This window comes from Pogona vitticeps, chromosome 4 (genome assembly GCF_051106095.1).
Source record: "Pogona vitticeps strain Pit_001003342236 chromosome 4, PviZW2.1, whole genome shotgun sequence".
Lineage (NCBI taxonomy): Eukaryota > Metazoa > Chordata > Lepidosauria > Squamata > Agamidae > Pogona > Pogona vitticeps.
In genome coordinates, this window is record NC_135786.1 from 79,442,486 (window position 1) to 79,467,471 (window position 24,986).

At 39.1% G+C, this 24,986-nt stretch overlaps 1 protein-coding gene and 1 long non-coding RNA gene across 4 annotated transcripts in view; one reads left to right on the forward strand and one right to left on the reverse strand.

Annotated features, from left to right (window-relative positions):
* Nucleotides 1-24,986, reverse strand: part of NEGR1 (neuronal growth regulator 1) — a 600,158-nt gene that overhangs the window by 509,101 nt on the left and 66,071 nt on the right. The window lies entirely within an intron of this gene.
* Nucleotides 18,440-23,054, forward strand: LOC144589085 (uncharacterized). Its single transcript, XR_013544988.1, has 2 exons — nucleotides 18,440-18,575; nucleotides 22,952-23,054. It is a non-coding gene; the product is annotated as an uncharacterized LOC144589085 (long non-coding RNA).

Consider the following 24,986-nt stretch of genomic DNA (forward strand, 5'->3'; position numbering starts at 1 on the left):
AAACTATTTGCATAAATCTATAGTTGAACAGTTTGTGCTGCCCCCAATGCATTGGATAAGCGTTAAGTCGGCTTACTAAATTAAGTCTTCAATATTCCACGCAAAATCTTTCTCACCTGGCTTAGTGACAAGGACTACTGGGGAACTCCATGAGCTAATGGAAGGTTGGATTTTAAATCTCAACATCCCATTCCAGGGTTGCCACTTTCTGGAAAGTCAGGGAAATGGAAACTCTTCAGGGAAAGTCAGGGAAATTGGTCTGAAGTCAGGGAAAGTCAGGGAAATTGTGATTAAAATATATTCAAGCAGTGGATTTTTGACCCGCTGCTGCAAGAGCATGATCTGTTCTTGTGGGAACTGGAATAGAAAAATGGCAGAATACGAGTAAAATTCAATGATGCCCTTTCCCAGCTCCACCTTTTTCTCAGCTCCACCCCTAGCAACCAGCCTAATGAGTTGAGCTCTGTCCCTGCATGATTTCTAAGATCTGTCTGTAACATTTGCACAGCAAGGCTAGTGTAAACATTTAGCAAGATACAAACTTGGAACATCTGTTTTCATCCCTACCTGCTAGTACTGCATTTAACTTACATATAAAGATAAGCATGTTTTTGGGTCTTGCTTGTGTATGGAATTGACGTTTTGTCTCCTGCTAAAAATGTCAATGTTTATGTCATAGTTTACTTAAGTTTGTACCTTGGTGTAATTTTTGGTGCAATTGCAAAACAGATGTTGTTGCAGTTAATGTTGAAAGAAGCTGATATTAAATCTCTTACCTTGACAAATATTTTTGCAGTTGAGACGTGTAATTGTAGAGTGAAACATTTCATTAAGATTTGCATTAATGCAACACGATCTATTCATTTTTTAACTTGTGGTCATATCTGAATGGTGGTCAGGGAAATTGACAAATATTGGCCAGGGAAAGTCAGGGAAATGAAAAATAAAATTTCAGTGGCAACTCTGCATTCCCTTTCTCCCTGATACACTTTAATACCTCTCCATTTCCTCATTATGGTGGATCTGATTGGAGGATTGTCACCCATATCAATATGATGAAGTACTATATTTGTCCTTCCTAGAACTACAAAAAATATATTTCTAAATTTCTGTTAAGATGGTATATATATTGTTTTTTTCTACTTCAGGGACTACATCTGATGGCATTTGATATGAATTATTTTGCAGTTCTTGACATCCTGCGAGAGATCTATCATTGCATTGTTTGGTTGCTCATCCATTACTGTGATGTACTTTTTCCTCCCTTTGATGATAGGGTTTGAGCATGTTTATATGTACCATTTACAACCCATTATCTTCAGCTAACCTCTTAACTGAATGTGTGATGTTGCTTTTCTTACTATGGCGGAGGAACTCTCACAGGCAGCTGGCATTTTATTAGCTTTGACAGGAAATAAAAATAAAACATTGCCCTAAATGTCAAAATATCTTTGCCCTCCCAACCCCAGAATAAAGATGTGAGACAGTAATATGGGTTAAATACAGGCCACACTTTATTAATATAAATTCAGGTTCATATTTTGCCATTCTTTGGCCAAAGGAGGGCAAACAGGTAGTGCGGAAACAGCTAAATGGCAGGGGTATCCAAATACCCTTTGATCAACCAATGGGCGAATCTCCGGCCCCAGGTTCCAGTGGTCTTAAAGACAGCAGGAACCCGGCCGGCCACTAACAAACACCCCCAGACCTCAAGCCATCTTTAGTTGATGACTGTTGGTCCATAAGTGTCCCAGCATATCTTCCCACCACAGACACTGTAATCGCACAATCCGCAGTGCCGGGAGGTCAGATGCGCTGTTGGCTTACCTGAAATTATAGTAGGACACACCAGAAATACTGTACCTGTTTTTTCTGCACTACCCGCCAGTGTGACCAAAATATTCCACCAAAATGCCAGCAAATCTCTTCCAGTGTGGGATAGGTAAAAAAATTCCCCCCCATCCAAAGGCCAATCAGGATGAAGGTCAAACATTCCTATCCGGCCCCTTAAAGGCAGCCAGAAAAACTCACACTAGAAATAGAGAGGGCGGGTGGATGCCCAGAAAAGAAGAGGGCAGTGTTAGGGTGGAAAGCCCCTTAAGTAACCTGGCTTTCCACCCCCTACTTGCAAGTCTTGAGAGACTGATTTGTCTCGCGATATCCCAGGTGGAAGGCAAAGAGCCAGCCTCGCTGTTCGAGGTCTGTGAACCCTATCTGGATTTTTGATCATACCAGTGTTTTCTTTTTTCTTTAGTTTTCACGTTACTTAAAATTTCATGAGCTATTTCTATCATGCCAATGAACTTCTTCTGTAATTTTATATGTAATTTACTATAGACATGTTTTTCCACTCAACTCCCCTTCCTAGCTTTGTCTTATAATTGAAAGGGGCCCTCTGGATTGCCAAACATGAGGAAAATCCTGTAGATGTTTGTGGAACCTCTCTGTATGAATAAATAGCATGCAAACTTCTCATCCCAGTCTCTGCTGTTACATGTATTTTAATTTATGTAAGATTCTACAAAGGTTTTCCATCAAACCATTTGTTTGGGGACAAAAACTGGTGATATTTTAAATAAAGTGTTTAATGCCATAGGCTTTCCACAGTGTCTGTATTATATCAGATAGGGAATGCTCCCTCAATCAGACTGGATTTCAGTTGGAAACCCAAACCTTAGAAAGATTTTAACAGTGCTGCAGCCACTGCATCTGCCCTTACAGAACACAGTGCTTCAGCATCTGGCTATCATGTGGCAAAATCTACTACTGTCAATACAGTATTATTTATTTCCTCTCTTGGTGGGTTACAGGGAAAAGTGCTTGACATTGTGTTCTTCGCCTACATATAGGCAGGGTGCCTAGGACTGACAAAATGTCTTCACGACCTGCATTATTTCAGACCAGTAAAACTGGAGCACTGCAGTCTCTTCTTTGTTTTTCTAATAACCATGGGCCCAGAATAAGAACCATGCACCACCCAAAGCTGTAATTAATATTATAACTACAGCTGGGCAGAATGGGCAAACATCACCAGGGTAGCCCAGTGAATGTCAATCAGGAATTGAACCTGTGCATCACAAATAATAAATTCTGGACCAAGGAAAATCTGGGAGACAACACAAAGCACTCAAAAATAAGGAAGCCCCTTTATCCCAAAGCTTAGGCAATAATAGTCTTTGAACTGAACAATAGGTCAGAACCTCTGGTTACTGAACCATCAGGAGACTTTGCTCTCATCACCTTTGCCTTGTGTCTCTTCTGCCTTACTTTCTCTTTCCTAAACTGAGCACATGGACAGAAACACAGGGTAAAAAAAAAAATTCACCCAGGTCAAAACCTGCATATATATATTATTGCAAACAATTTCCCCCCGAGTAGCACATTTGAGATTGTCATCCTTGGATGGAGGTGGGGGGAGCGCCACTGCATGTGCAAGATGACATGCAATTAAGCAAATTGTGCACATGAGAGCAGGAATGATTAAGATCTGTATTACACTACTTAGAAACATGCCTTTGTGTTTGAGAAGAAATCATTATATGCAATTAAGCCTACTGAGAATAACACATAATATGAAGGGGAATGCACAGCAATGTTTGGATGTGCACAGTGAAAAGAATGTAATTCTTTTGGCTGGTTATTGCTCCAGACAAGTGTTGCCAACATAAAGCAAGGTGGAAATATCCATGGAAATAAAAGGTTTTACACACTAGAGTCTTGGCACACTGATTTCAGCTGAATGGCTCTGCTAATCAAGAAGAGAATGGATTTTAGCTGGAGATGGTTCTGAAAATGTCACCATCTGAATTTCTGCCTGGATTTACCTGGTTTTGTTTCTGAGTGGAACTGATTAAGAATCCTCCATGGTTGTACTTTATTTCCCAAGAGTGCTGTGCATCAGTAGTTAACTGCAGCCTCCAGTTCCTTCAATCCATCTATGCGTCTCTACCCTTTGCCCCAACATTGTGCCAACGCATTGGGATGCACTGATAAAACAATGAAAAAATCCATGCTGGAAAAATCCACGCTTTGACATATGGTCAAGCTTTATCAAAATGCAAATCAGTAAAACATCAACCGAGAATGTCAATACAATGAGCAAATAAATGAAGTTTGCTTTTTGAAGTGTTTTCTCAGTGTACTCAAGAGCCCTGGCATACACACGGAAGGGGAAAGACAAGAGGGAATCAAAACAACTGAAGGCTGCAGCAAACTCTGCAATTAGAAATTCTTACTTAAACTGGAGTTCTGGAGGAGTGATGCAAGAACTGTGTATTTATAAAATAAGCAGGGATGGAATGGGAGGAAATAATAAACCTATTCAAGTATTCTTTCAGTACATGATTAGGGAGCCTGGGATGATGCAGTCCTACTCAACCCCTCAACTCTTAACCTTCTTGTGTTTGATTGGATGGTCTGCAAAGGTGGTCTAACCATGTTCAAACTTAACATGATTACAGAATTTTCAACCGTGTGGAGTTCTGTAATTATGTTCTCTCTAACTGAGGTTGGGAAGATCAGGGAAGAGCTGAAACAGTGTCCCATGGTTCCTGTGTGCCGAAAAAGAACATCTCATAGGACAAACTTCAACTCTAATTTTTGCTGCAAAGGTACAAGCCATGGTTTGTGCCGTGGCTACTAAACTGAATTGCCATGTGCAAGCTTTTCGGTGTATTTACACACTGGATTGACTATATTGCTAAACTGCAGTTTATTTTTTTTAAAAAGTTTTAGGTTTCTGCATTCACTTCTCCCATTCTGTTGTGACCATGAAGAAGAATTTGGAAGTTGCCACCTCCCTCGTAAATTAATTGCACTTTAGCTTATAGCCTGAATGGATACTCTTAAGTGTGGACACTCTTAACCATGAACAATTAAATACAGGCAGTAGAACCAATATTGAAGGCCAGCTCAAATGAGAGTTTATCCTACAGGCTTCTTTAAAGTGGCTATAATTGATATTAACAACATTTTTGTATTTAAATGACATACTAAACATGTGATTAATCTGAAATGTAAGCAGACGTTTCCAGTCTCTTTTTTGTAAACACACTGGAGGGGAGGAGCATATATGCCTGAGGCTTCTTTTCCTCATATTGGAACACCATTTAGCACCACAATCACATTCAGCCATTGTTTATACTAGACATGAGCAAAGTGTAACTTTGGAGGGCTCCCACAACTGTCCCCGCCAGCATCAAATAATGTATTGCTGCTCCTGAAATGCTTCTTGTATTATTTAACACAGCCAAATACAGTACTGCACACATTTTTCAATACTGGAAGCAGACCTCTGACACTTTTGGTTTTATTCTCTTCAGTTTTAGGTATTTTTGGCAACACATGCAACCTCAGAGTCCCAAGGACAGAAAATCAGACCCCACACCAAGGTTCCCTCTAAGCCCCCTACATGACTCTGCCTCCCTCTGTGCAGCTTTCTTCCTCCTCCGTGCAGCGATTGTGTTCAAGTCTTCCGGCTCCAGAACCCTGCACAAGGGCGGGAGGTGGAGTCATGCACCCATACAGGGGTGAACTTGTGAGAGAGGCGGAGCCCCGCCCAGCAAGGCTGAAAATTAGAGAGTATGTTGCGTCACACCCATGAATGCTGATGATCCTTCATTCACACACACTCTCCCTTCTGGAAATACTAATAATGGAAGCTATTTGAGAATAATGAATATTCACTTTTTTCCAATTCCAAACACTCAATACACAAGGAGGGTAGCATTCCAAACCTGGTCCTATTATCATTTCTGTCATCACATATTAAGACAACTTTCCAAAGTAGAGAGTCTGCACTGTTCCATATGAGCTAGAGCACAATTTTTCCAGGGTTGCAACGGATGTTGAGGGCCACCATGGGGCTTTACTTTTCAGACCCATCATCCGCCACATGTAGAAAGCAAAGCGGGTGGGAAGGATAGGGACAGAGCTAGTACAGTCTCCTTGTCTGTTAATTCAACATACAGTGATGCCCCGCATGATGACGACCCTGCAGAACGACAAAATTGCATGACAATGACTTTATTGTGATCACTATAGCGATCGCAAAACAATGTTTCCTATGGGGGATTTTCGTTTGACGATGATTAGGTCCTTGTTTCGCGAACCATTTGTTCGCAAAACAACAATTTTCCAGCTCTACAAAATGGCTGCCATGTGTTTTCCGGACCCATGCTTCACAGGGCAGCCATTTTAACAGCTGATTGGTGCTTGGAAAATGGCTTACCCTATGGGTGATCTTTGCTGGACAACGAGGTAATTTCCCCATTGGTATGCATTAAATGGGTTTCAATGCATTCCAATGGGGAATTGTTTTTCGTATGATGACGATTTTGCTTAACAGAGATTTTCCTGGAACGGATTATCATCGTCATGCAGGGCACCACTGTACTTAATAACTTAATACCTGTCCCGTTGGGGAGCATGTTTAATTACCAAATAGTCATGCTACCCTTCATATGTTCAGACTATTCACTCATCATCCCTACCCAACAAATTTCCTCTGTTCAATTTTTCAATTCATGTTTAATGTGTCTTTTATTATTATTATTATTATTATTATTATTATTATTATTATTATTATTATTATTATTATTATTATTATTATTATTATTATTATTATTATTATTATTATTATTATTGTGTCTCGTCATCCTCGCCTATCCCAACATATACAATGAAAAAGGCCAAAACACTGTAGCCTTGCCTTTTATTTTGGCTGAGGATGGACTTTAACTTTATAAGATGAAGAACACAAGTTTTAAGGATGGGTTGTGATGGGAGAGGGGAGAAGACTGAGAAAAGGAAGTGGCAGATATGTCAGACTACAGCTTCTATCATCTATATGCAGTATGATCTGGCCATGCTGGCGGGGGTGATGGAAATGAACACCTTATTAGGAAAGTGTCAGACTGGAGAAGGGCAATCAAGGTTATTGTTCAATCTGTCAAAATCTAGGTAGTTTTAGCCAATACTAGTCTGATGTTTTCAAATGTCTTTCTAGATAGAATTAGAAATACTCTGTCCTAAATGAATCTTAGAATTTTTTGCAGATGACATTCTGTAGCAGAGATCTTGTTTTTAGGGAGATGACTGCATGTCATGGTGGTGCAGCCCAATGATGCATCACCACCATTTAAAACCAACCAACCAACCAACCAACAAACAAAAAACACAGAACAGCACAATTATACTTCCTAAGTGATTCTAACATTAATTCTGTTGGATTTTTTTTATTCCTATGGTTACAGGTCACAATATTGTAGTTGTGGACTCTCTTTGGCAGACTGAGGCACTTAGTAGATTTTGAAGAAGGTTAATTCCGTACCATATTTATGACTGACACTCCGAAGGACAGCTTTTTGTTTTGGGTTTTATTTTTGTTAAATATTATAGAAATAATGACACAGTGCATCTAAAATTAGTGACTCTAGCTACAGGCCTTGCTAAATTATATATTATTTTTCCTCCAACACTGTAATTCACTTTCTACCACTGTCAGTAAGAAATGAAGAATCATAGGCAAGGTTATTCTTTAGGTTCCAAGTTCTCTGGAGTTGCTATTAATATGATTAGCTTTAAACATAGGTCTCCCACCAGCAAAACGGTAGGCAACAAAAACATCAATTGCAATGTATTTGTTCACAAAATAGAAATGTGCAAGTACATGCTTGCAAAACATAAGACCTCCAGAAACATTATCAAGTTTTTTTTAATTTCATCTAATTTGTCTGACAGATTAGTGGTCCTTAAATAGAATATCTACTAAAATAGGTTTTTGGATGAGGCAAAATGAATCTGTCATTGTACTGCATCACAATTACAGTGGCACCTCGCAAGACGAATGCCTCGGGCAATGTTAAACTCGCAAGACAAAAGCATTTTGTGAGTTTTTAGGTGTCCCACAAGATGAAGATATTTTCAGCTTGCGAGGTACATTTTCCCATAGGAATGCATTGAAATTTAATTAATGCATTCCTATGGGCCAAAAAATTCTGAAAAGGTCACTTACCAGGTAGGGAGCTGGGGAACCACCATCGGAGAACTGCCAGGGCTCCCACAACTGTGATCGCCGCTTTCAGAGGTCCCCTGACAGTCCTCAAATGGTGCTGGGCAAGCCTCTGAAGACTTCCCCAGTACAATTTTTGAATTTCCCGCCCTTTTCCCCTGGCCTTTTTCTGTTTGGATACTTGCCCAGCACCATTGGAGGACTGGCGGGGGTCCCCTGCAAGCGTGATCGCTGGCTTCGGAAGCCTCTGAAGACTTCCCCAGCACCATCGGAGGATTGCCAGGGGACCTCTGAAAGCAGCGATCACAGTTGCAGGGGACCCCCACCAGTCCTCCGATGGTACTTCCCCAGCTCCCTACCTGGTAAGTGACTTTTTCAGAGTTTTTGGCCCACAGGAATGCATTAATTAAATTTCAATGCATTCCTATGGGAAAACATGCCATGCAAGACGAAAATTTCTCAAGATGACAGGACTTGTGGAATGAATTATTTTCATCTTAAGAGGCACCACTGTAGTTGAAGAGGTTAATAAAAATATACTGTAAACTTGCATTAGTTTCCTTCTTTGAACAGTTGTTTTTTTATTTCCATTCCCACATGCCACAATGTGGGTGCTTTAAGGGTAAAAAAAAATAAAGAAAAAGAAGAGCCCTCTGCCACTTTGTGCATGTAATAAGTCAGTGGAATGTGATTTCCCCCATATATTTTGCCCTTTCTTCTGAGAGAAACAGAGAGAATAATTCTTTCACACAGATGGGAGAATTTTGAAGAAATAAGGATCACTGCTTGGTGTAGTACCCTGTGGACCAACCACTACACTCTGCTCATGGAAGCAAGAAATCTTGTACAGCTCCCACTAGGAAAACAATGTGTATTGTTTAGCATTTCCCACTCAAGAATGGTAGGAAGCTACATAAAGGTGGCCTTCTAAGGAAAAGATAGCAATTGAAATCTTTGTTTTTCTTGTCCTCAGCCATGGGACCAAGGAACTCCTAAATTATTCTCCTTGCTGCATGCAGTGATAATTGGGGCTACTCTTTAAAAAGCTATGAGAAGAATTGTTTCATGTGTGAACTAAGCAAAATTGTTCAAATAATGTTTTAGCACTAATAGCACCTATAGTACACTATAGGCGTTGCTTTACTACACAGATGTTAAGACTGAGAGGCATCAGAAGGGTTGTTTGAGTCTTTCTTGGAATCAGCCTATTGTTCTAATTGGGGAGGTGCACTTTCATTTCCAATTCGGTAGTTTATTAGTTTTGCAGAGAGACTGTTTGCAGAGAACTCAAAGAGATGCCCCTGCAAAAAATAATGCTCTTTGTCTTGCTATAATTTAAAAATTTTAAAAATTGTCATCCAAAGACTCTTTCTAACTAGTCAGCTGTGAGAGTCCTCATTCACTGGCTGTATACCATCTGATAAATGTGAGTTGGGAGAAGAACATCCTTCCCCTCAAAAATCCCAACCTCTATAAAACTGACTTCCTATTAGCTACTAAAGAAGTATTGCCGAGACAGCTACAAAAGCCACTTAAGTGTTTTCAACTCCCAAGCAATCAGGCAGGATGAAATAAAATGGTTCTACAGTAGAGACAAACAATATATGTCTACAGTAATCATTTTAGACCTTCATAGGCAAACTAATGAGCAGCTGTTCCAATCCAGATACTTGGATCAAGGCTGTAGAAGGAGGCTGCCAAAAATATTGAAATCAAGCTCTTCATACTGAGTTAAAATTGATTATTTAAATCTAACAGCAGATGTGAGAAAGAAACTAATAAAGAAGAGAGCAAAAATAAATATTGCACCGAACCAGTGAGACATATTCATGTCTACACTATCTCACACCCAGTTCCTCCAGGTAGTGTCACACATTAGTCAGATGTTATCTCTCTGAAATACTAACTTTCCTTTAGTAATGAGATCATTCAAATAACACTCTCTTGTAATCTCAGCTGGTATGGTACAAGAAGACTATGCCATTTACTGGCTAAAACCCAGTTGATGCAACTAGATGGTCAATAATATCATCAGCCCACTATGTTACTCTTTAATTGAAATATGTATTGTTCAAGTTTACATAAAACTTGAACTAACTTGATCTCTTGTTCCCCCCAAAGCAACTCACGGATTAAGTCTCTTGATTCCTAACTGTTACTGCTGATCTTTGAGTATTAAAGGGCACAGTAATCCTGCTCAATTTAAGGCAGGTGGCAGAGAAAAAAAGAGGAACAGCAGCAGTTTCCACCACTAAGGCTGCGGTCACACAGGCATTTAGGTAACTCATTTTTTACCAATATTATTTTTAAAAATATTATGTAAAGCAGTCTCTACATGTTACTGAAAAAGGTTCCATTCTATACAGTGGGGTCTTGACTTGAGAACTTAATCCGTATTGGAAGGCGGTTCTCAAATCAAAAAGTTCTCAAGTCAAATCTGCATTTCCCATAGGAATGCATTGAAAACCATTTGATCCGTATCTGCTCTTTTCCGTCCATAGAAACTAATGGGAAGCTGCTATTCCGCCTTCGACCACTGGAGGGGGATATTTTGTTTCTTTTTTTTCTTAGGTCAAGAAATGTTCAGGGAAGGCAGGGAAAATACAGTCCAGGCAGTACAGTACCAGGCAGTCTGAAGACTGTCTCCCAATCCACTTTCTAAATGCTGGGAGGAGTGAGGAAGCAGACAGGCACCCTTTTCACTGGCCAACAGTTAACTGAAAGTTCAAATTTTGCACTTTCCCTGCCTCCCACGTGGTTTTTTTTTCAGTTCTTAACTCAAATCTAAGTATGTAAGTCAAGTCAATATTTTCCTATGAGAGTGGTTCTTAAGTCAAAATGTTCTTAACTCAAGCCATTCTTAAGTCAAGACCCCACTGTACTTCTCTAAGAATAAGCCCCATTGAACTTAATAGGACCTGCTTTTGCATATAATGCAGAGTATTTTGCTGTAGGGCAAGGGCCTGAGTAATCAAAACTTCCTTGTGCTGTAGTTCTTGCCCATATGTTTCCTCAGACCTATCTTGTAGCTTGCAAGTGGCTCATGAATATGGTTCAGTTGCTTATGTGCTCAGAAAAGTGTCACATTTTAATAGGGTCCCTAGTGAAACATAAAAGCAACATTAACATTAATTAGTCATCATGTTGAATTATCATCAAAATATTTTCAGCCACTCATTTCTTGTTCTTTTGATGCAACCACACACACACACACACACACTGTATCCAGACTACAAACAATGGGTACACCACCTATTATTATAATATTGGATCCTAGAAATACAAGACTTTTATATCACATACACTTGTATTTGTATTGTATTGCTCAAAGGACAATCTCCACAATTTGTACAATCTAGGGCAGGGGTCTCCAAACTATGGCCTGTGGGCCACATCTGGCCCACCTTGACTTTTTATCAAGCCCGTGCAGACATGTGTGTGTGTGGGTGGGTGGGTGGGTGGGTGGGTGTCGGTGTGGGTGTTCCTTTAGCCCTCGAAAATGTGGAAAATATATGATGTGGCCTTCATGGTGAAAAGTTTGCAGACCCCTGATCTAGGGCATTAAACAGCTAAAATTTGATTAATGGATAAAGCATAGCTAAGGTGTTTAATTAGTCTCAAAATTTTTTATCTTACTATTTTGTGGTACATATTATTTTTGTACTACTGTTTTCCTTCTATGGAGAGACTAAAAACTGTGTTTTTTGTTGGCTTCCAAGAAATAATCCATCAGGGTGTGGCAAGGATAATGTACAATCTGTGTGAATGGTACAGATGGATAAAAAGGAATATGGACACTTGAAATCCCAGAACTACCCATCTAAAAATGTGCATACAATTTCAAACCACCAGGAAATTACCTATTTTGCATGTGTAATCAAAAGCTAGGCCAGAAGGCAATAAGCAGGCGATCCAGCAGGATGCTTCAGATCCTTATCTTATATCAACAACATACTGCAGAAACTGAAATTGAGTTAATTCTTCAAGACATACAGTATATTTTCCCTTTGAATGCAATAATAAAATTTGCACACAAATGTACACTCTATAACCAATATTTGGTTAGTTTGTCAATACATGCTATTTTCTTCCTTAAAACAATACTGGTAATGAGAACTGTGATAACAGACTTTTGTGGATTTTGTTTAATGAAGACAACTGCTCACATAATGTATAAGGTAGTTAAGTTGTCCAACTCTGAGGAATCTTAAACAAATCTTAAACAAACTCCTTTTTTGTAATTTCCATCATGGAGGCATTGCCTAATTCTCAAAAACAATCAGACAAAAATATGCAACTGCTTTACTATGCAGTGCATATGGTATTTAACAGCCACAAAGTACTCTAAATTGAAATAAACAGTAAGCAAGAACAAAAAAGATGACCTCAGAGTGGTTACTGCCACCCTTCCCCCTTATATCATGAAAGTAATAACTGGGGATATACAGCAAAAGGATATTAAAAAGACTAGTAGCTCATTAAAACAGAAGAACTGACTTCAAGCAGACATTAGAAGAGCCATCTTCGTAAATAAGAATCAACCATAGTCATTCTATTAGAGGCTACCCACTTATCAAAGAATAACAGACCTCTTAAGCCTAAAAGTGAACTATTGCATGGCATTAAATAAAAGCCTATCTTCTAGAGTATGTCCCCTAGGGCAGTATGAACTTTCCATGGAAATGCAGATAGTAATGGCATGAGGCACTACTCTCTATATAAAAGCATCTATTGTCTAAAATGGCCACTGTTTCACTGTTAAAAAGGACAGTATGCATCACCAAAAAAGGAGGACATGCAGGACAATAATAACAATTGTGTGCCACTAGGTCAATTTTTTCCAGTGTTTTCTAAGCATAAGGTATTCAGAAGTGATTTACTGTTTCCTTCTTCTGGAGGTGCCCTGGGTCTGTGCAACTTGCCCAAGGCTACACAGGCTGGTTGTACTCCCAGGAGGCACAGAGGGAATCAAACTCTAACCTTTTAAAATATCCAACTCATGCAGGACAAAGAACATCAAAAGGATGACATTCTTGTGCATTATATTTATGTATGCTAATTTAAATGAATATATGCAAATACAATGACAATTAGATATTATTACTCTAAGTGGAAGTGCACTGTTGCTCGCCATATTGCAGTATATATTTCACTGTTCAGATCAGGTTCATTATTCATATAGTAGACAAGATGATTAAGTGGTTGTCTAAACAGGATCTTTTGGATTGGGTTACTATAGACTAAATAAGGTCGCTTGGGGCTGAGAAGAGTTTCAGTATACCATTGATGTGATCTTCATTCTGATGGAAGTTTCCCATATCATGAAGTGGCTTAACCAGTTCACGATATTGTCAAGTTAAGCATTTCCTCTGCTCCATGGAGGGATAGAGGAAGTGATTCTTTAAGATGATATTATAGCAGCACATCAGCACAGATGCATTGTATCATTTACAAAACATTGAAAAATTCCTCCCAGATGTGAGAGAAGGCAGGAGGGGACAATGAGGGGATCTCCCCCCCCTTTTTTTCTTTTGATTTCTCCTAAAGGTTGGATCAAGAACTTACCTACAGCCAAATTGGCCACCAAGTGGCTGTCTTCTAAGCCACTACACAATGTGGGAAATTCCCAGCTGAAGGAGCCTTGACAGCCCAAGCTTGCTTTGGTTCATATCCAGCAAACACATACACTGGAAATGAATCAGAATGGAGTGATCCTACCCACACCAAAAAAAGTGGAGGCCCCTGACATTATTTGTGGGTAGGAATGCTCTGGGGAAGAAAGGGACCTTAAGATGCAATCAGACAGACATTTAGCTTGCAGTTTGGTCTGCTGTGGGGATGGCTGATTCACTCCAGCTATTGTATCATGTGATCACCGGAAAAGGAGCAAACCATCCTATCCCTGTAGCAGACCGAGCTGCAGGCTAAATGCCTGTCTGATTGCACTCTTAAGTGCCAATTCCCTTTCTTTTTCTTCTCCCATACTCACTTGCTGTTATTCACAGGTGGCCCCAGGCTACTGTTCTGTTTACAGGGGAATTAAGAAAGTGTACAATAATTTTGTAAAGCACAAGTTGAATTCATTGCTTGTTTCTTTTGCATAAAAAGTAACTTTTAGCTTCTTTAAGGGTATTAGGCAACTGCAAAATGAATTTAGTCTATTATCCTCCTGTCGCCTATCAGTGGAGTAACAGTTTGCTCAATAGGAGACTTCCTTCCCAAATAAACTTTTTTTTTTTTGTTGGGGCTGTGGCATTTTACTTACCGTTAATATCCCTAAAATTGCCGGGCAACTTCAGTTCTTTCAGGGCTTCTGATTTTCTCAAGATGTGGGTTCAGTGGGAATGCTGAATTAAGGGCATTAATTTATTTCAGAACTCTGTATCAGAAGGAAAGTTTCCATAGTAACATTTAGCCATCCAGCCCACATACTTCCAGGCTAGTAAATGAGATCTCTGGGGCTTCCTGAACTCTAAGGTCAAGAACCTTTTGTTGTTCTTGCTGCTGTATCACCCTGTGTTGTATTCTTAATCCTGCTTGTGTTTAGATGCAGAATCCATACAGAAATGTACCTCACTACTTTCTTCCAAATAACCAACAGTATGTTTTTTTTAATCATTAATGTTGTTTTCCTGAATGGAAAATGGTGAACGTATCAAGGTTTGCTGTCTTGTCCACAGGGAGTGCAGAAAAATGTCTTAAAACTGCCCTAAAGTGAAAGTACTTTTAAACTTGCAGCTTGAAAATATTATTTACTACAAGCATTCTAAAACTAGGACTCCAGCAGAGCGAAGTCATTGACATTGTAATGTTTCTTTGGCAACTGCCTGTTTGTTTTGCCTTTCAGTTTGTCTATAGAGATATGAAAATAGTAAAAAACTCAACAGCTGAAAATAGTGTAATATTGTTTTGAAAAGGGACATTACATTTATGTTATCCTGTAGCATCATCTATTGACATCAATGTGAATTGCTTCATCCTGACTAAACCAGCTGATCACTGGTAGACTGGTTCGCAAGCAGGGGCAACCAAGTGAGATAAGACAGCTGTCTCCTCCCCTACTTATACAGTAGTTTCTATGGACGGAAAAGAGCAGATACGGATTAAATGGTTTTCAATGCATTCCTATGGGAAATGCAGATTCAACATAAGAACTTTTCAACTTGAGAACCACCTTCCAATACGGATTAAGTTCTTAAGTAGAGACCCCACTGTATGCTTCCCCTGTGAAATGAGAGATATAAATTGTTTGGGGTTTAGCTGGGAACACAGAGTATAATTATGGGGAATAAATTATAGACTGTAATACAGTGGTGCCTCGCTTAGCGACATTAATCTGTTCCAGGAAAAATGTTGCTAAGCGATTTTAAAAAGCCCATAGAAATGCATTAAAACGTGATTAATGCATTCCTGTGGGCTTAAAAACTGACCTTATGTGAAGATCCTCCATAGGGGCAGCCATTTTTGGTGCATCTAAAGCGAGGCAAAACAGCGGGTGGCCATTTTGTTTTTCCAGTGGCCATTTTGGAACCGCCGATCAGCTGTGCAAAAAGGGTCGCTTTGCCATGATTGCTTCCCCGCGATCATCGCAAAGCAATTTTTCCCCATAGGGGCCATCACTAAGCGATTGCTCTGGCGATGGCCAAAACCCCATCGCTAAGCGATTTCATCGCTCAACGGAGCGATTGCTAAGCGAGGCACCACTGTACATAGAAGAAGAAGCGAGTGTGAGACATAGCATGAAATGATGCTAAGCCAACATGGCTGGGAATAGCTGAAAAGACAATGACACAAAACCAGAAAATGTGGAAGTTGGGTCATGGCAACTGGACTTCTTTCTTGTTAGGTTGAAAAATTTCGCTACTCATCCAAGTAACTTCTTCAGTCTGAGGAGAGTTGGTAGGAGATCCCTGATATATCCTCCAAGTTGTTTTCACTCCCCCCTTGTCTAAATAACCTCATTAGAAGAACAAAGTACAAGGGGTGAGGGATAATCCCACTCCTGCAGTTCTTCGCCATCCATTGTCATGGACCATTAGCAGTTGTTAACAGCGGTCTTTCTGGTTTGTGTGGTCCTAATTTGGGGGCAGGATGGATGAAAGGGCAGCATGATAAATAGGAAACAGATTGTATTCAAGGCTTCCACCCCAGTTGAGTGATAAATTTTCTATATGCACATGTATGGCCTCCCTGGCCCCTCTCTCAAACCACCTACCTTCTCTGTCCAAAATGAGTACACCTTGGTCATCAAAGGAGTGTCCTTTGTCCTTCAAATGAAGGAACACTGCTGATTGTGGTCCAGAACCACTGCCCCTCCTGTGCTGGGCCATTCTCCTGTTTAGTGGCTTTTTAGTTTCTCCAATGTAGAGTTCCGAACACCTGTTTGCACTGGATCACATATACTATATTGTTCCTGTTGTGTTTTGCTGTCCGGTCTTTTGGTGGACAAGTCTCTGCCTTAGTGTGTTTGTGGGTTTGAAGTGCATGGGTATGTGGTGTTTACCAAAAATCCTTTTGAGCTTTTCAGACACCTGGATGACTGAGAATTGTCACAGATATAACACAAGAAAATCAACAGTGAACTTCACATAGATTTTAACTGCAACATGGCTAAATTGGGTAAGAATATCTTGTATTGATCTGTGTGTGTGTGTTAAAACATGCTTGGAGGCTCAGTAATGTTTTTCATTTTATATTTTCTCATATTAATTTTAATTTTTCATGTATTTTTAAGAAATCTTTTGCAGCTTTTGAAGTTTATAATTAGAGATGGGATATTCATGTTCATCTTCTGAGGGTGCGCTTGCGGCATGGCTTGCTCAGTTGTCATCATTTGTGCAGCACCAATTATGGAAATACCCAGCTGGTGCTTCCCCACCTCCCTGTGCTGCTAACCACTCTGGTGAGGAGGCAGGATGATGAGTCTCCCCATTCAGCTGCTGAGTGGTCAGCAGCACAAAGAGCTGGGTCAGTGCCAGCTAGACTACTTCTGCAATTGGTGTGGTGTGGATGATGACAGCGAGGTCACCACACTGGCCACAGTTTGCTGAGCATTGGATGCTGGTGGAGAAACTCAAGGAAGTGAATGCAGTTGAGTATATAGTCGGACTACCGTATCTGCAGGGAATTGGTTCCACAATCTACTATGGATGACCCAGACTGTGGATATGAGGGAACCCTATATACAACATACAAGGGGAAGGGACAAAGGCCACAGGAAGGTGCACTTATACATTGCATATAAGGTTGTAACAAACCATGGACAAATGAAACCACAGATATATGTCCAATGTATACTGAGGTCCTCCTGTATTGAAAAAAGACATGGTTGGCATGGTGTAAAACTAAACAGAAGCATGACAAATGGCAACATTTTGTTACAGGTTCTTCTTGTTCATATGGGTCTTTTTTGTGGGGTAAGATTCCTATATCTAACTTTTCTTCAGGAAGCACAAGTGTTTCCTTATGTATTCAACATGTCTGTTAATAATGCCATCGGCACAAGTACCTGTACTGCTAGCCGCAAATAATAAGCAAGTTCTTTTCTCACACAATGTTGGTTAACAGTGCACCAAAACCCCATGCACACACTGATAAACACACTCAAATCCTCACTAAATTCCCCAACTGCTATTCTTGCAAGGAAGCTACTTAAGTGTCCAGATGGTATCTGAAATATTTGGATCTGAATTCTAAGAGCCTGTCAGATGTATCTTGCCGTGCTCTTCACATATGACTGCTCTGAATCCCTCAACAATTTGCCTTGGAGCAATTCATATTTTGTAGGCATTAGAGGTCCAAAGCTGAGTGTCTTAAGCTGAGAAGATTTTTGCAGATTTCCTCTGTCATTCATGTATTGTCCTTCAATGTTAATTTAAATCACCAGCAATCCTGACACCTGTCTCAAAGAACAACCCTCTCAACCTGGAAACATTCTGTGAATTTGCAACTGACACATGCTGATTAGAGAAGAAAAGGCAATTTATTTTTATAAAATAAAATGTACAATACTAGTAGTACTTCTTTTTAAAAAGTACTAAACTCCCCACACACAAGGGTGTGAAATCTGAGCATTTGTGACAAAAAAAATATTGAATGGGCTATACTTAAAAATAACTATGAAGAAAGAACATCAGATTAGAAGGCCAACATTTGCAGAGCATAAACTGTAACAAAATTCTAGTCCTCATCTGACTCTGCTGAACTTTAGGATTGCAGACTGCTGCAAAGGAAGTATGGGGCATGGAACAGATAAATTGCATGTAGTGATTGCTTAATCGGGGTGGGCAGACAACTAAGGCCTTTTGTGGTTTGTGATTCCCATAATCTTTCACAATTGGCTATTCTGGCTAAGGCTGATGGGAGCTGAAAGCTAAAAAGCCTCCGGGGTGGGGTGGCCTGCAGTTGCTCACTGACAGCATAAAGTTCTTTCACAGTCCAGCTCTCAACCACCAGGCATGGCAGCCATATCTACCATCTCCTGCAAATAGGAAATACCATGCATTTGAAGAAAGGAGCTGGACTTCAAGAAAGCTTCTGCCAATGAAATGCATTAGTCTTTAAGGTACAGCGATATTCTTTGTTATATTTGCTTTAAATGAGAGTGAATCCATGAACCAGAATACTGCACTGGGAAGCAGGCTTTAAATTGTAAACACTTTAGAAAGAGATTATAAAGATTATAGGATTCTGCTACTGCACGTAGCTTTGATGCATATAGTGAAAACAAAGTGCTTTTAAACTGGAACAATTTGCATGGAAAGTCATATATCTGTCATGAAGCAGGAGTTGGCATGAAGATAATGCTGCTGCTGTTGCAGTTCACCAGTATTTTCCAATCTATTGAAAACAGTGCCAAGGTTTTCAGAGCGTGTCCTATCTAGCCCTTTTTAGCTTTGAATGCTGCTGACTCCACAACATTCAGCATAAGAGGAGATGGTGGACCAATAAGTAAGTGTATTGACATGGTCATTTAAAGTGGGAAGCTATTTGGAAAGCATTTTGGGTTTTTTGTTTTGTTTTACTTTATTCAAAGGAGCAATAAGACAAAAAGCAGAAATATATCAGTACACATGTGCTTTAAAGTTGGTACATTGCGTATGAAGGAAAAAAGAGAAGAGTGGGGCATTGAGGGTGGAATTATGCATTATTATAAACCAGTGGTCGGGGAACAGGAGTAAATTACCCCAATGGGGTAAAAGTGAAAATCCTGGGGATAATGAGCAGACTCCTCCCAACTCCATTTGACCCAACTCCAGGAGGCAGTGGAAGACAGGAGGGCCTGGTGTGCTCTAGTCCATAGGGTAACGAAGAGTTGGACACGACTTAACGACTAAACAAAACAATTTTTAAAAAATACATGTTTTTTTTTTAAAATTCAGTATCTGTATTTTTTAAAAAATTGTGTCTCCATTTTTACAACCAGAAACAAAAATCTCCTTGCAAGCATGACTCTAAATAAGCCTGTTTGACCAGGAAGGAGTTGAAAGGTTAAAAAGTTAGCTAAGAGTCAGCTAATTGATTCCTGATTGATAGGGTCAAAAATTCAGATTATGCCTAATCTGCATCTGATTTCCCCTTTAAAAATTTATGTGAGGGAACTCTTTGGTCTCAGAAATCCTTAGAGAAGAGTTTACTGAAAAAAATGGCAAAATTTATTTTCTGGGAGCATATCATTTCATTACTTTCTTTAAAGAAAACCCGTTTAATGAAATGAAAGAAAACCCGTTTAAATGAAAAACTATTTTCAGTCTATTTATGTGACTTTTCTTCTAAATGTCTGCATTCCCCACCCACAAATATATACAGTGTTTCATTTCACAAAGCTGCTGCTGGCTAGCCTGTACAATGCATGCTCATTCTTATAACAAAGTAGCTACGTTTCCCCTTTTGAAACACCTTTTTTAAGGATCCATATTTCATCCCCTGCAGCCTGGATTCTTTCTGAATCAAAAAAGTAGATGAGGCCAACCATTCTCTTTCAAAATAAACAAGGTTGGTGTTTTCAGTTTTTATGATCTGTTTTAAATCTAGGGATGTTTAGGTTAGCCTATTTCTGATTTCTTTTTTTTTTTTCAAATTTGGCACAATGCAAGAACTAACTGTATGTTGCAACTGTGCCAAATCTGGTGCAGATCTGAATCCCACCTTAAAGTTATAATTTTTTGTTTGGGTTGCCCCCATTTTAGAATTGTTTATAGAATGTTGATTTGCTCTGCCAGCACAAGATCATTCCTCACTAATTTTCTAATAATATCTAGTAAAAGTAACTTGGTCTTGGACTACACATATGAACACCTCAGTTTCAACCTGAAGAACATCAAAATTAACTCATAGGTTCAATTGTTGCTTATCAATATTATAATCCAGGAGCTAAATTGAGTGCCGTCCATGTAATGATTTCTCAAGTCATGCATCCATACAAAGTAAGACTTCAGTTAACATAACTTGGTTCTCACATACAAGTTGTAATGTTGTTAGTCCTTTATCATTTTCTACTATCATCTGATGAAGTAGAACCATGCTCCCATGGAAGTAGTTTCATCCCCTATAGAGATTACCCCCTATAAAGATTATTGATCTCCCACCCAGATCTACCCGAATCACCCGCCATAGCCAGCAGGGATGGCTGAGGGGCCTGACGCCGAGAGAGGCTCAGAAGGAAAAAACTAGAAACCGGCCCTTCTCGGCGGTGGCCCCTCGGCTATGGAATGCCCTCCCAACAGAAATTCGGCTGGCACCCTCGCTGGGTGCTTTTAAAAGACAATTAAAAACTTGGCTATTTAGGCAGGCCTTCCCTCCAGTCAGCTAAGTCTTTTTATTTCTTCCTTCCTTATCTTACCCTATCTTGGTAAATTTTTTTTCTTAAATTAATTGTCTTAATTAATATAGTAACTGTATTTTTAATGATTATATATATATTATATTAATTTTTATGTTGTAAGCCGCCCCGAGTAGACATGGTCTAGAGGGGCGGGTATAAATTAAATAAATAAATAAATAAATAAATAAATAAATAAATAAATAAATAAATATGCCCATGCTCTGTGGCAAATAATTTGTGTGTTGCCTGCACTCTATCAAAGCACTTGCTCCTGAAAAAATTATTACATTTCTTGTGGTTCACATTTAGATTTTCATAGATGCCTAAATATTTTTAGTTGCTCCTCTAAGCATTGAATAAACTGTCCACTAGTGAGTTCACAGCCACTGCCCTTTGAGAATTTGCCACATGATGATGAACCGGAGGAATCTGATATACAGTTTGGCCTCAGCTAACTTACTTTTTAGCATAGAGCAACATCAAAAATGTAATCTCCACATTTACTTTTGTAATGCCTTTGAGGTTTCTCTGTTCTTTTGCTTTGTGCCAACTCAGAAACTTATGTTTTTGGTTTATATGTGGGACAGATCTCTTATGTGGTAGCCAGCCCTATGTTTCAGAAATAAGACTGAACAGATAAGGAATTTTGGTATTTTGTCAGGCCCAATGCTCCTCCTGGAGAAACAACTGGCAACCAGGGCCAGGGCAGCCTTGTATTATCTGTCCCTGGTCTAGAAACATTCTCCTTGCTTAGAGAAGGCTGAAGTGGCCATGCTGAAACATTAAGCTGTGACCTCAAGATCAAAGTACTGTAATTTGCTCTACATCAGTGGTTCTTAACCTTTTTGAAAGAAACGCCCCCTTGAGCCATTGAGGAAGTTATCATCGCCCCCCCTCCCCGCGGTGATGATATCTTATTTATTTATTTATTTATTTATTTATTTATTTATTTATTTATTTATTTATTTATTTATTTATTTAAGATGCTTAAATCTAATGACCCCTGAAAACAAAATTCAATTCCAAGAAAATGAAATGCCCCCCAAAAGTAACATTTAATGATTTAGTTGCAAGGGAATTTTAAGATGCAAAAAGAAATATTAAAAGGGCATAAAAACAAACCACAATGCAGGAACTAAAAATTTCAAGATGAAAACTCTGAAACTAAATTAAGATTGGAGGAAAATATATATTCATGCACACTGTAAAAAGGCTGCAGCCATCTTCACAGGTGTGGCTTGCTCCAGTGCCCCCCTACTGCCCCCTTCTGCTCCAGCGCCCCCACACCGCCCCTTTTTGTTCTACTGCCCCCCTGAGAAATGAAATCGCCCCCTGGGGGGCATTATCGCCCACGTTAAGAACCACTGCTCTACATGAAGCTACCCTTGAAGACAACTAGGGCACTATAGCTGGTACAACAGCTTGGCTATTAATGGGTGCCTCCCATTATCATATGATACCTATTTTATGCTAGCTGCATTGGTTGCCAGTCATTTTCTGGGCTGAAATCAAGGTATTTATTATTATCTTTACTGTTCTACATGACTTGGGACCGCCTCTACCAATATGAGTTTCCACAGCAGCTACGGTCACCCAGAACTCCCTTTCTAAAGGCACCAATTGTCAAAGCTGTCTGGTTTGAATGCATTTGAAAAAGATTGTTTCCATGTTGCTGCTCCCATTTTATCATTTATGTGAAATATTTTATTGTTGTGTTTGCTATATATGTATTCTTTTTGCACTGTGTACTGTTCTGAGTGTCTTTGGAGTGAAGAGTGGCATGCAAATAGAAATAATATATAAATATAATGGGCAACTTTCCAAGCCTGGTTAACATTAACAGGCATCATTAGACAACTTTATACCTACTGGTAACTCAGGAACCTTGATTCAATTAGGAGTTTATAGCTATTTTTTGTTGGCCCCAACAGGTGTTGCTCACCTATGAATGTTTTGTTCTGATGGACCCACAGAGCAACCTTTGTATTTCTTTCAACACTGTTCACCAAGTTGTTCTCCATGGGTGTTCTTCAGCCGAGCTGTTTCTTTCTGCTGCACTTTGATCATAACTTTTCTAGAAACTGTAAAACTCATAGCTGTATTCCCATTTATGACAGGTTGTATCAGTGGCCAGGAAAAAAAAGGGTCAAGGCAAGATGCAATTACAGCATGAAATTCTTACTTCTAACTGCAAACCATTTTCCAAAAAAGAAAAGAAAATACAGGATTTGGCAAGAAAGCAATATTTCTTGTATGTGAAAGCATTCCTCACTGAAACCTTTTAGTCTTGGAAAGATGGAGATGAAGAGTACTGGAATGCAGTGGAAGGAGTGAAAAGAAAGAAAGAAAAAAGGGGGTCTCAACATAATTCTGATTTTGATCAAATCAGGGTGTCCTAGGTCTTAAATCCAGTTGCAATCACAAGTATTAATAGATGTGTCATTCAGTACAATAAAAAGAAGTATTACAATAATGTAGTTTTATTTATTTTATATCTTGTGCAGAAATTGCTCCACTTTTGAAAAGCTTTTTAACTTTATTTTTAAAGTGACATTAAATAGTATTTTGCTATCTACACATATTTTGCTTCTTTGGGAAAGCGCTTTAGATGGAGAGGAAGAGTACTGGAATGTTTTAAAAGGGAAAATGAAGTCAAAACTGTTCAAAGTGGATGTTAATTGCTCTTTGATAGCACTAAACAGAGCTTATTGGGTAAGATGCAAGGGCATAATGATTTTTGAACTGCACTGTTGCTAAGGGATTTGAGTGTATAATTCATCTTATGTAAGGATTAACACTCACTACAACATGCATTCCTGCTGTATTCAATATGCAATTCATGCAATGCCTAATGTCACCATTCCCCTAAACTCTTGCATAACAGCCTGACAAAAGGGCAGATCTGTAGCAAAAGTAAACTCAGCTACATCACTAGAAATCTTCATGCATACTCCAATATGCTCCCTGCAACATAACACTGACTTGATTAAGTTGGACCAATCAAGTCCCTCCTTCTCAGACATATTAAAAGGAATTGTATATGCTCCCCACCCTACAGAATAACACTTGATATTTCCATCTCATGAATTAGTTGAGATCTTTTACTGAGCACTTATGCCATATTTGTCATTTTAAATACCTAAGTGCACAGGGTATGGCAAAAAAACATTAACTTTTTTCTTCACTGATTGGTTGTGTGAATGTTTCATTATTGAGAGTGGATAACAGATTGACACTAACTGTAGTTCCAGGGCTCCTATACATCACAGAAGGATACACAAATGACTAGCTGTTTGCTGGCACACCACATTGAGCAGATATTTTAGCATCTGACTGTTGAGACATAGTGCAGTTCTAAGAACAGCAACTAGTAGCAGAGGAGAATACCTCTGCCTTCCTCAACTGTCAACTAGGGACAGCTGTTCCACCAAGTTACCTCAACTACTGCACTGAACTAGAGCTTAAGCACTGAATTTTACAAGGACTAGAAAATTCATTATACTCAAAAACATCATAAGGATTTCCCTTTTCCATCCTTTATGCAATTTGCTTCAAGTAAAAGTAAATGTTAAGCTTGAGGCAAAAACTGTAAAAGCTAGTCCTGGCTTTGAACTTTTGAAATACATACCCTACTCTGGGCTCTAAGGTATTAAATTAAAAAAACAATAATAGTTGTCCAACTGTGTGTGTGTACGTGTACACCAATGTGATAAGAGCAGATCATAATCATGAAAATCATAATCATGAAAATCAAGTAGAAGATGTAGCATTAATTTTGTTAAGTAATCAATGCATCCTTAAATTATTATATTTTTTGTGTAACAATACATAAGATGAAGTTGTTTGATGGGCTTTCATTGTTGATAATTTTTTATTTTATTTCTTACCATTTATGTGAACTATTTGATTATTTATATTGTTAGGTTTGGTTTATATACAATGGTTGTTTGAACTGTGATGTATGTTTTTGTGTCTTTGGACAGAAGAATGGCATATACATTAAAAATAAATGAATAAATAAGATTCAGTTTTGCAACTTTCAAACAGCACAAAAGCATAGTGCTCCAGGAAATTATCACTTCTGACCTTTATTAGCCTGGAAGCATTGGGGCAGGGGGTGGGAGACACAGTTATAACAAGTTCAAAAGAAAA